At 37.8% G+C, this 11,872-nt stretch overlaps 1 pseudogene; it reads right to left on the reverse strand.

The window, feature by feature from the left end:
- Positions 1-9,980: 9,980 nt before the first annotated feature.
- LOC132015546 (small nuclear ribonucleoprotein Sm D2-like) lies at positions 9,981-10,280 on the reverse strand (annotated as a pseudogene).
- Between the last annotated feature and the right edge of the window lie 1,592 nt (positions 10,281-11,872).

The raw sequence follows: 11,872 nt of genomic DNA on the forward strand, positions 1-11,872 counted from the left end.
GTTGTTGGGAATGCAAAGTGCTTCAACCACTTTGGAAGACAGTTTAGCAGTTTCTTAAAAAAGTAAACATATTTTTGTCATAAGGTTCAGGAACTCCTTGGTATTAAGCCAAAGAAACTGAAAACTTATATCCACACAAAAACCTCCCTGTGGATGTTTACAACAGCTTTATACATAATTGCCCAAACTGTTCTTTTTATTGAGACATCTTTGACATATAAAATTTTTATGTATTTAAGATGTACTATTTATTACCTAAATTTTTTAAAAAGATTTTATTTATTTATTCAACATGGAGAGAGAGATCAGAAGTAAGCAGGCGATCTGTTAATATCTAAATTTGTTTGAATTATTGCCCCAGGCTTATAGCTGGTATTCATAATCCAAATTCATTCCTTTATATATTTCCACATATGATTCCAAACTATCTGTTAATAATGTAAATAAGGTCATGTGATTTTCTTATTTAAAACTCTTTATTGGGGGGCGCCTGGGTGGCTCAGTGGGTTAAGGCCTCTGCTTTCGGCTCAGGTCATGATCTTAGGGTCCTGGAATCGAGCCCCACATTAGGCTCTCTGTTCAGCAGGGAGCTTGCTTCCTCCTCTCTCTCTGCCTACTTGTGATCTTTGTCTGTCAAATAAATAAATAAAATCTTAAAAGAAAAAACATCTCTTTATTGGGTTCTCATTCCTATTAAAGTACAATCCAAACACCTGACTTAAAAGGACCTGCATGATCTAGTTCTCCTCTATTTAGGGTCACCTCTTCCACTTTTTCTTTATGATCCATACACGTTTGTCTTCTTATGGGATCATTCTGATCCTCTAACACCTCAAATATATTTTTTCATAACATGTGTTTATAAAAATAATTTTTATTTTTGAACATTTTTTCTTATACTTTTATACAATGGAATCCTTAATCTGTTTTAGACTTTTGCTCAATCTTTTTCTTTACAAAAATTCTTACCATCATTAGCCTTTCAAACTCAGACCCTTCTTCTTCCATCATTATAATCATCTATCTCTGATTCTTATGTTTTTTTCTCCATAAGTTTATTTTATATTTTATATTGATATAGTGTTTTTTACTATTTCTTCCACTAGAATGGTAACTACATGAGGGCAAGTGTTAGATCTGTCAGTTTACAAACACACCTCCTGAGCTAGGAAGGAAACAATGAATGAAATTTCATTCATTTGTTGAATGAGAACAAAATTCTTGCTAAAATAGAATTCCTTATGGTTTGTGCTGGCCAGATATTAAACTGTTAATAACAACATAGAGTCCACTCTACTCACGTAACTATTTATAATAATATTTGAAGAAGTTACTTACTATGAGACTTTAAAAAGATCACAAAATAATGTGCTAAAGGTGACTCACATTTTCTTTCTTTCTTTTTTTTTTTTTAAGATTCTATTTATTTATTTGACAGAGAGAGAGAGATTACAAGCAGGCAGAGAGACAGGCAGAGAGAGGGGGTAAGCAGGCTCCCTGTTGAGCAGAGAGCCAGATGAAGGGCTGGATCCCAGGACCCCAAGATCATGACCAAGCAGAGGCTTAACTCACTGAACCACCCAAGCACCCCTCACATTTTCTGATATAAAAAGTTAACTAGATTTGATTCCACATATAATATATAAGAAATCAGAGGCTGTACCAAGTTTCTTGCTATAAAAATTGTAGGAATATGCTTTTCAAAGTCACTGGCAAAGACCCCTAAGCCACAGAGATGGACGTCTTCAGGTAGAGCCAGGATCCTCTTCTATAATCATCTGCCACTGTTCCATTCTAAGTTATCTCTGCTGGGGTATCCACTTCCTGCTTCAGGATGCTCGCTCGTTACTAAATACAGCAAGTCTTTTATCAATGTCTAAGTCCTGTAAGAACTGAATTTTTATAAATTGATTGTTATGGAAGACTTCTTCTTAATATCTTCTGCTTAAAACTAACTACATGTTTTACATTTGAAAGAAAGTAGCTGCATGATACCCAAGTTCTTGTTTTTCTCTAACCTGAGAAGTGTGTGTATGTGGAGGGGGAGCTAGCTGTGTTTCCCACTGTAATCAGCAACCTCTGCTTCTGGGTGATAGGAGAGGCGTTTTAAATCTCTTTGATGAAATGAGCCATTTTCTGCTTGGTCTCGGCTTAAAATGGATCCCCCATTGTGCAGCAGCAAAAGCATCATTATACATCTTCCATAACACTGTTAAATTTCCCCTCTAAGAAATGCAAGGAAAATGTTACAGCAGTGTGTTTAATCACTCCATGGCAAATATTGTGCTGGTATCCCAGTATTTACTTACTTTAAAGAACACATTTTAAGTAAAAAACATTCATAGTACAAGAGCAATTTAAGAACTTAATAGCACCAGACTACAAAATTTTATTTGTACTTCTACCTTTAATACCCATGGATTTGGACATAAACAATAAATAGCTTTATAAACAAGTGACTGATTATCATATTATGCTTACCAACATATAATTGAATATGTGTAGAAATCAAGAAAATGAAAGACTCTATATAAGCATCCAAAAAAAGTTTCTAAGAAGAGAAACAATTAGGTATTTAGTCAAGTAATAAAGAAGAAGATACTAAAGACCACAGGGAATAATGTGAAAAACAAAGTGGACAGCTTTTGTTATAGCAACAATATAATTAAGGATGTAAACAAGAACTAATCTCAGAATTTATTCTAGGTATTAAATAGGCTGCAGAAAATTCTATAATTTATTTCCTAAAAAAATTAATATTAATTAGGCAAGTATATTAATACTTTCTGGGCAAACAGCAGGAACACAGGCTAATAAGAACACAGGAAGGGACGCCTGGGTGGCTCAGTGGGTTAAAGCCTCTGCCTTCGCTAGGCTCATGATACCAGGGACCAAGGATCGAGCCCCACATTGGGATCACTGCTCAGAGGGGAGCCTGCTTCCCGCTCTCTCTCTGCCTGCCTGTCTACTAGTGATCTCTATCTTTCAAATAAATAAATAAATAAAGTATTAAAAAAAAAAAAAGGAACACAGGAAGTTGGGAATAAGGTAGAAGGACCGGTTAATGAACATAGAAAGAGAGGACATGGCACACTCTACTATAGTGGTTCTACAATTGTGTCGGAGTCGCCTGAAGGGATTGTCAAAATTCAGGTGGCTGGGCTCCCTCCCCAGAGTTTCTGACTTAGCAGGTCTGGGATGGGACACGTGCGTTTCCCTCTCTGACAAATTTCCAGGTGCTGTTGTTGCTGCCGATCTGGGACCACATGGAGAACTGTAAGCTGGTTAAAGAGAGAAGTTCAACACAACATGCTCTAATATTATCACAGCCCCAGGATCAGTAGCATTGTATACAATGTGTGATGAAGAAAAAAAAGGACAAGGTCAGAAATCTGGAGATATGGAAGAACTGAAGAGACAGGATTAAATTTGAGATAAGGCAATATTTTCTCGGATTTGAGTTGTTGAACAAAGCAGAGGTTCAAAACTCTCAGAGAGTGTTGGCCCAGTTTAGGAATTGAACTAGATGCTTCATTGGTGAGAATTGTAGGCTTTTCATGAAAAATCTTAATGAGAAAGTAGACTATTTGAATAGTAGAATTGAAAGTGAATCTGCTGTTTTATACATTTAATAGAAAAGAGTTTGTGGCTTAGGAAATTCATAGGTTTATATGGGTATCTACTGTACAATTTTAATTTGAATGGTGTGTACTACATCCACAGACAAGTATATAGTCACTGCCCAAGGTCACTGCTGACCAGGAGGCCAGCATGCATGAGGAAGGACGGGGCGGGGCATGGAGAGCATCACACTGCCAAATAAGAAGTCGGGACACATCTCTGAATCTGGTAGTCACCACATCTGACCTTGACAAATATCTTGTAAAGATTATAGTCACGGTTGCTATTACGCATTCCAAATCACACATGAGTTTCATTTTTTGGCTAATTTTAAATCAGAGAAATAGAGGAAGGAACATTTCAAAAAGTCAATTTCCAGAGTAACCAAGCCACAGAGAACATTCCACCATCGTCTACACCTTGTCCATTTGGCATTTATACACATCATTTTAGCCACATGTAACTTCCAAATAAACACAATAGGTTTTTTTTTTTTAAGATTTTATTTACTTATTTGACAGAGATCACAAGTAGGCAGAGAGGCAGGCAGAGAGAGAGAGAGAGAGAGAAGCAGGCTCTCTGCTGAGAGCCCGATGTGGGGCTCAATCCCAGGACCCTGGGATCATGACCCGAGCTGAAGTCAGAGGCGTTAGCCCACTGAGCCACCCAGGCATCCCAACACAATAGGTTTTAACTAACGCAATGCAACTGTCCCACGTTATCTATTTCCTTTGGCCTCAGAAAGCACCTCAGATGACTATGGTTTCTTGACTGGCACAGTGACCCCCATACTTTACTCCTTAAGGTTCTGTACCTTTAAGAATCCTGACTATTTGATGTGTATTTTGCCATTGTCATCACAATATATAGGAGTAAGCCTTCTGCATTTCATTCATTCTCCCTACTTGCATTGTGTAGCTGCACTCCCTTCCCCTTAATAGCTGGGAAAGAGGTTGAGAAAGGAGATGTTGGATAAAGACAAAAATTGTGAAATAGACTAATAAGGAACCTTGCAGTGACCAGGGATGATGAGATGTTATGAACTGAGGCAGATGATTAACCTAATTTATAATATTTGAAAGTAAAAAAGTTTATAAGACAAACCCAGGATTTTTTTTTTAAGATTTTATTTATTTATTTGAGAGAGAGAGTGAGCAAGGAAGAGAGAGAACATGAGCCAAGGGAGGGGCAGAGGTAGAGGGAGAAGCAGACTCCCCACTGAGCAGAGAGCCTGACGTAGGGTTCCATCCTGGGACCCATGACCTGAGTGCAAAGCAGTTGCATAACTGCCTGAGCCACCTAGGTGTCCTCAACACACAAGTTTTAACATGGGATAAATGATCAATAAAGATGAATTTGCTAAAATGGAGTCTCCATCAAGAAAGGGACTGTCTATGTAAGATACTAAACAATGCAACAACATACTCTGGAAAGGTAGAATCTGACTTGCTTTTATAGGCCCCCAGATTATAGCACTGCTGTATTTCTTGCATTAATCAGAACTGGCTCAGGAACTGGGTCAGTACAAGGCATTGTAGAGATTGTATTGGTGAAGCAAATGTAAAAAGCTGAAAACAAAAGGAACAGAGGTAGTAAAACATATTGGGACTGACAGTTACCTTTTTTTCTTCTTCATTTGTGTATCGGGCTCCCTCAGATCCTGGTGAAAAATTAAAATGAATAATTCTTTAGTATAAATTATAGATTAATTCTTCTGATAGTCTAGCATAAACTAACTAATTTGCAATCCATTTTATAACGCCATAGGGTTCTTAGCTTGAGGCCCTGGCTATTTAATTTTTGCATATTTTAATAATGAATAAAGTCCTACAATGTTTACTGCATCCTTCTCTGGCTTGCAGAACTTAGATCTTTGTCTTTTTCCTGAATTATAGCGGCTCTGGTGTCATTAGCCTTTTTCAGCTGTGAACACCTGAAACATTTAAGTTGTCCTTTGCAGCATGGTATCTTAGCACATATGATTATGCATTAGCCCCAATTTTATATCTTCCAAATGCTTTACAGCCTATGTTTTATTAGTTGCTGTTAAAAAACAAACCTGTAAATCATCTCCAGAATATTAGCTTTTTTTTTTTTTTTCCCTGTTTGTAAAGGGAAGAAAGCAACATATAAACCAAGCAGCTTGCCATCAAAGCAGTAACATCAGGGACAGAAATCTCTATTCCTCTGAAGCGAATGTACTCAACATACCACCCACAATATACCTCAAAATCTGAGGTATTTTTAGAGAAACGAAAAGTTGAGCAAAGACCCACTGAAAATAACCAAATCGATAGTATAGATAAAGTTATTATTCTAGATACTCCAGTCATTCGCTCTACTCATCACTTCCAAGAAACCTGTGGTTTTACTCTATATGTATTAAGCATTTTCCAACTCTTCAGTTTTCTTTATCTTTGTAAGCATAGTTCCTGGTTGGAGAAAAATTTAAGTCTGACGTGTTACTTTTTTTTCCCCTCCACTGGCATAGAAACGTGGTCAAACCCATGACTATTTTTAGGTTAGCATTTCTTTCAAATTCATGCTGTCTGATTTATTTTACTCTCAACCTGATCTCAAGTACTCTACATTCCTCTGCACTGTTCTACCAAATACAAATCTAATATTTCACTGTAATATATTATTCTATTCTGTAGCTCTTGGCTGTGCAGCAAAGCATCATATGTTTTAGCAAGGTCTTTAACTGAACTGTGAACTACAAACCAGATGGAAAAGCACAGATTTACAAAACTCCAAAACCAAGTATAACTCAAATATTAATTTCTTGCTGAACCATAAACCGAACTGTTATTATTTTCTTATAAAACAGCCATTTAGAATGTCAGTTTTCAGTAGAACTAAGCCAATATATTTTTTTATTCTGTTGAACTGGCTGATCAATTATTTTTTTTCTCGTCTTGGAAATATTCCTCTAGCAAGTCTTTTCATTCCTGTTCCTGCACTCAGACCCGAATCTCCATACTTAATTACTATTAGGGTTTTCTAGTTTCTTTTCCTAGAGTTCTTTAAGCAAATGGTGTTCAAATAAACATATTAAACCCCTCTCGTCATATCATTCCTTTGAGCCAACACTTTTAAGGCCACCGTAATATACTTTTATCAAGTTTGAAATGCTCAGGAACATATTAATTCTTATCCCATCTAATCCCATTCTGTCAATTCTGTCTATACTAAATGCTTTTAAATTAGGTTATTTCTATTTTGTAAGGACTCAACTGAGACTCAGGGAGAAGTTAAAGGTCTTGAAAATGTCACTCATTTAGAAAGAGGGGGAGTCATAATTTGATGCAAACTGTTTTTGTTTTTAATTTATGCTTTTCCCATTACCTGTTTCATATGCCATTATCTGTATGCTTTCTCTGTAATGAAAAACCCTAATCAAACTCTATTGAAAAACAGGGGAATTTATTCTTCGCAAAAAAAGTATAGCTTCTAGGGGCGCCTGGGTGGCTCAGTGGGTTAAGCCTCTGCCTTCGGCTCAGGTCATGATCTCAGGGTCCTGGGATTGAGCCCCGCATCGGGCTCCCTGCTCAGCGGGGAGCCTGCTTCTCCCTCTCTCTCTGCCTGCCTCTCTGCCTGCTTGTGATCTCTCTCTCCATCAAATAAATAAATAAAATCTTAAAAAAAAATGTATAGTTTCTAAACTGGACTGGTACAAAGACTCAGCCTGTCCAGGACCTCTTTTTTTTTTAAAAAACAATTTTTTCAAAAGATCTTATTTATTTATTTGACAGAGAAAGAATCTCTACCCAAGCAGGGGCAGGGGCAGAGGGAGAGGAAGAAGCAGACTGCCTGCTGAGCAGGGAGCCCCACATGGGACTCGATCCCAGGACCTTGGGATCATTACCTGAGCTAAAGGCAGATGCTTAACCAACTGAGCCACCCAGCGTCATTTCACAACTCTCCTTCTTCTCCTCCTCCCTTTTCTTCTTCTCCTTCTCCTACTTCTTCTTCTTCTCCTTCTCCTCCTCCTCCTCCTCCTCCTTCTTCTTCTTCTTCTTCTTCTTCTTCTTCTTCTTCTTCTTCTTCTTCTCCTTCTTTTCTCCTCCTCCTCCTCCTTCTTCTTCTTAATTTTTTTTTTTTTTTAACTTCAGTCATTACAATAGGGAAATCTTTCAGGATACAGATCTGTGAATCATTACTCTTATGCAATTTACAGCATTCACCATAGCACATACCCTCCCCAATGTCCATCATCCAGCCACACTATCCCTCCCCACCTCCTCCAGCAGCCCTTGGTTTGTTTCCTGAGATTAAGAGTCTCTTATGGTTTGTCTCTCTTCCCATTCCCATCTTGTTTCATTTTTCCTTCCCTTATCCCCATGAACCCCACCCAGCCTCTCAAATTCCTCATATCAGAGAAATCATATGATAATTGTCTTTCTCTGATTGAGTTACTTTGCTTAGCATAACACCCTCTGGTTCCATCCACCTGGTTGCAAATGGCAAGATTTCAGTTTTCTGATGGCTGCATAGTATTCCATACACACACGCACACACACACACACACACACACACACACACACACACACACACATCTTCTTTATCCATTCATTTATTGGTGGCCATCTAGGTTCTCTCCATATTTTGCCTATTGTGGACATTGCTGTTATAAATATGGGGGTGAACATGCCCCTTCGGAATCACCACATTTTTATCTTTAGGGTAAATACCCAGTAGTGCGACCTCACAGCTCTCCTTCTTTAACGTTGGCTCCATTCTTGGCAGAATGCTCCAGTCATGGTCCCATGATGGATTTTGTACCTCATTATTTACATATGTATATGAATGACAATGTTTTAGGAAAATATGATAGGACAAGAAGAATTTAGATCCCCATCATTTGGTAAAGCAGTATAGACAATATTGACTAAAGCTTGAGCCACATTCCTTGCACCTTGCTCAAGTAGTGAGATCAAACTATGCAATGTATAATTTGAGCAAGGAAATGTGGACACCTGGGTAAAAATCGTTGTGTTCTTCCTATAGAAGAGGAACTGGATGTCAGTCTATTAAACCCACTGAAGGACTACTCTCTGATAATGCATGAAACTTGCTTTTGCAGGCTGATCTATATCAGTTGCAAAAACCTTCTTTGATCATTCCCACTTCCATCACTTTGCTCATGATGTCTGTACTAGACAATTCTCCTCCTTTCTTATAACCTGCCAAATCTAATTATCTTTCCAGCCCTAAGTTAAATCCTATCATCTTTATGAAAGCTCTCTTAATCACTCCATTCTTGATCACTTTATGCCACTGAACGGCAACAGAATGTATAGTCGTTACAGGTCTTTAGAATAGTCTTTGAAGCAAAATTTCATTTTTATAATTTAGACTGTAAGAGCCTGTTGAATCCAGTTCCATTTCTATTATGTTAGTTTAGTTTATTATGTTAGTTTAGTTACTGAACCTTCTGAGTCTTATCTCTTAAGACCAGCACAATAATAATATTTACCTCATGATGATGTTGTTGGGAAGCATAATTTATATACTACATGTAAAATTCTGATAACTATTCCAGATACAAATTAAATGTACAGAAAACTTCGACTGTTTTATTTGTTAACCTCTCTACAACCAAGATGATGCCCAGTGGAGTTCTAGTTATGTACTTAGTACATGGTCAATGAATATATCTTGGATTTTCTAAAGCTAAATTAATGTTCAATGTAGTAAAGTTGCCTTTTGAAACACATTCGTTTAGAGGGCAAATAGAACAGGACACATGCTACAAACTGAATGTTTTGTGTTTTGCTAAAATTCATATGTTGAAGCCTAATCTCCAGTGTGAGCCTTTTCAGAGGTGATTAGGTCATGTGTGTAAAGCCCGAATGCCCCTCTAAAAGTGACCCCACAGAACATCCTTACCCCTTCCCTCATGTGGGGAACACCATAAGAAGGCAGCCATCTAGAACTAGAATGCAGGATTTTACTAGACACCAAATCTGCCTATGCCTTAATCTTGGACTTCCCAGCCTCCAGAACTGACATAGGTTTCTATTTATCAGGGAAATAGGTTTCTGTTTACTAGCCACCAATCTATGGCATTTTATTCTAGCAGCCCAAATAGACTAAGACACTGACAAAAGAAGAAAACAGGAGGACCATATGTACACCAAAGCAGAATTATAGAAGGAGAAAGTGAATATTAAATGATGACAATTCATGATTAAAAATTACATTTTTCTATTATATTTTTTATTTATATAAACACTGTATTTTTAACTTTTTTTTTTTTTATTTTTTAGAAAAAACACAAGACTTTATTATTCTCATTACAAAGGACAGGTCTCTGCAGGATGAGGTCGGGAATTCTGATGGTGGAAAAGCTACCTCTACTTGCCAGCAATGAGCGGGTTGACAGGACCATGACAACCCAGTCACCACGCAGGAACATCTTGGAGATGTGGTCCTTACTGACTGGCTTGGACTTCTTCTTGCCTGTGATACTCTTGGGGACCTTGGTCCACATCTTCCTCACGTTTTCCACCACCACACTGCAGTGCCTGTCTGTGCCCTTCATATGGTGGCTTCTGATGAGCCCTTAGGTGTTGCCCTTGACTGATGGTGTGAACACAGAGTGGACCCAGGTTAAACTCGTCCTTCTCCCACTTCTGCAGCTTTTCTGGGGTCATCTCAATCGGGGTCTTGTTGAAGAGGCACAAGGTGGTAGTGGCTTAACCCTCCAGGTCAGTGCCATCTCTCCACATTGCTCTAAACATTGTATTTTTAGAGCAGTTTTAAATTCATAGCAAATACCAGGGGAAAGGTATAGAGGTTTTTCATATGCTGTCTGCTCCCGCACATTAATAGCTTCCCTGTTATCGATATCTGGCACTGGACTGGTACATTTGTTACAACTAATGAACCTAAATTGACACAACATAATCACCTAAAGTTCATAGTTTATATTAGGATTCACTGTTGATATTGTATATTCTATGGGTTTAGACAATTATATAATGACATATATCCATCACTATGGTATCACACAGAGTATTTTCATTGCCCTAAAAATCCTCTGTGCTTTACTTATTTCTCCCTCCTCCTCTCTCCAGTGTCTGACAACCACTGATCTTCTACCATCTCCATTGTTCTACCTTTTCCAGAATGTCATAGAGTTGGAATCATACAGTATACAACTTTTTTTTAAAAAAAAGATTTTTTTAAATTCATTTGACAGACAGAGAACACAAGTAGACAGAGGGGCAGGCAGAGAGAGAGAAGGAAGCAGGCTCCCTGCTGAGCAGAGAGCCCAATGTGGGACTTGATCCCAGGACCCTGGGATCATGACCTGAGCTGAAGGCAGAAGCTTTAACCCACTGAGCCACCCAGGTGCCCATTATACAATTTTTCCAGATTGGCTTCTTTCCCTTAGTAGTATACTGTTAAGATTCCTTCATGTCTTGTAATGGACTGAGAGTTCATTTCTTTTTAGCACTGAATAATATTCCATTGTCTAAATGTACCACAGTATGTTTATCCATTTATTTTCTGAAGTGCATATTGGCTGCTGCCAAGTTTTGACAATTAGAAATAAAGCTGTCATAAACATCCATATGCAGGTTTTTGTGTGAACATAAGATTTCAGCTCCTTTGAGTAAATACCAAGAAGTGTGATTGCAAAAGTATGCTTAGTTTTTTAAGAGACTGCCAAACTGTCTTCCAAAGTGGCTGTACTATTTTGCATTTCCACCAGCAATGAATGGAAGTTCCTACTGCTCCATAACCTCACCACCTTTTGGTGTTTTTAGTAACCCAGACTTTGGCCCTTCTAACAGATGTATTTTGGTTTCTCATTGTTTTGATTTGCATTTCCCTGATGATGCCCCGCCTTGAAGCACCTTTTCATATGCTTAGTCACTATCTGCATATCTTCTTTGGTGAGGTATCTATTAAGATCTATAACCCATTTTTAAATCAGGTTATCAGTTTTCTTATTGCTGAATTTTAAAAGTTCTTTATATATTTGGATAATAATCCATTATCAGATGTGTGTTTTGTAAATTAAAAAAAAAATCTTTTGGCATTGTCTTTTGCAGAGCAGATTTTAATTTAATTTAATTTTATTTTTTTTAATTTTTTATTTTTTATAAACATATATTTTTATCCCCAGGTGTACAGGTCTGTGACTCACCAGGTTTACACACTTCACAGCACTCACCAAATCACATACCCTCCCCAATGTCCATAATCCCACCCCCTTCTCCCAAACCCCCTCCCCCCG

Source organism: Mustela nigripes, chromosome 1, assembly GCF_022355385.1.
Source record: "Mustela nigripes isolate SB6536 chromosome 1, MUSNIG.SB6536, whole genome shotgun sequence".
In the NCBI taxonomy this organism is placed as follows: Eukaryota; Metazoa; Chordata; class Mammalia; order Carnivora; family Mustelidae; genus Mustela; species Mustela nigripes.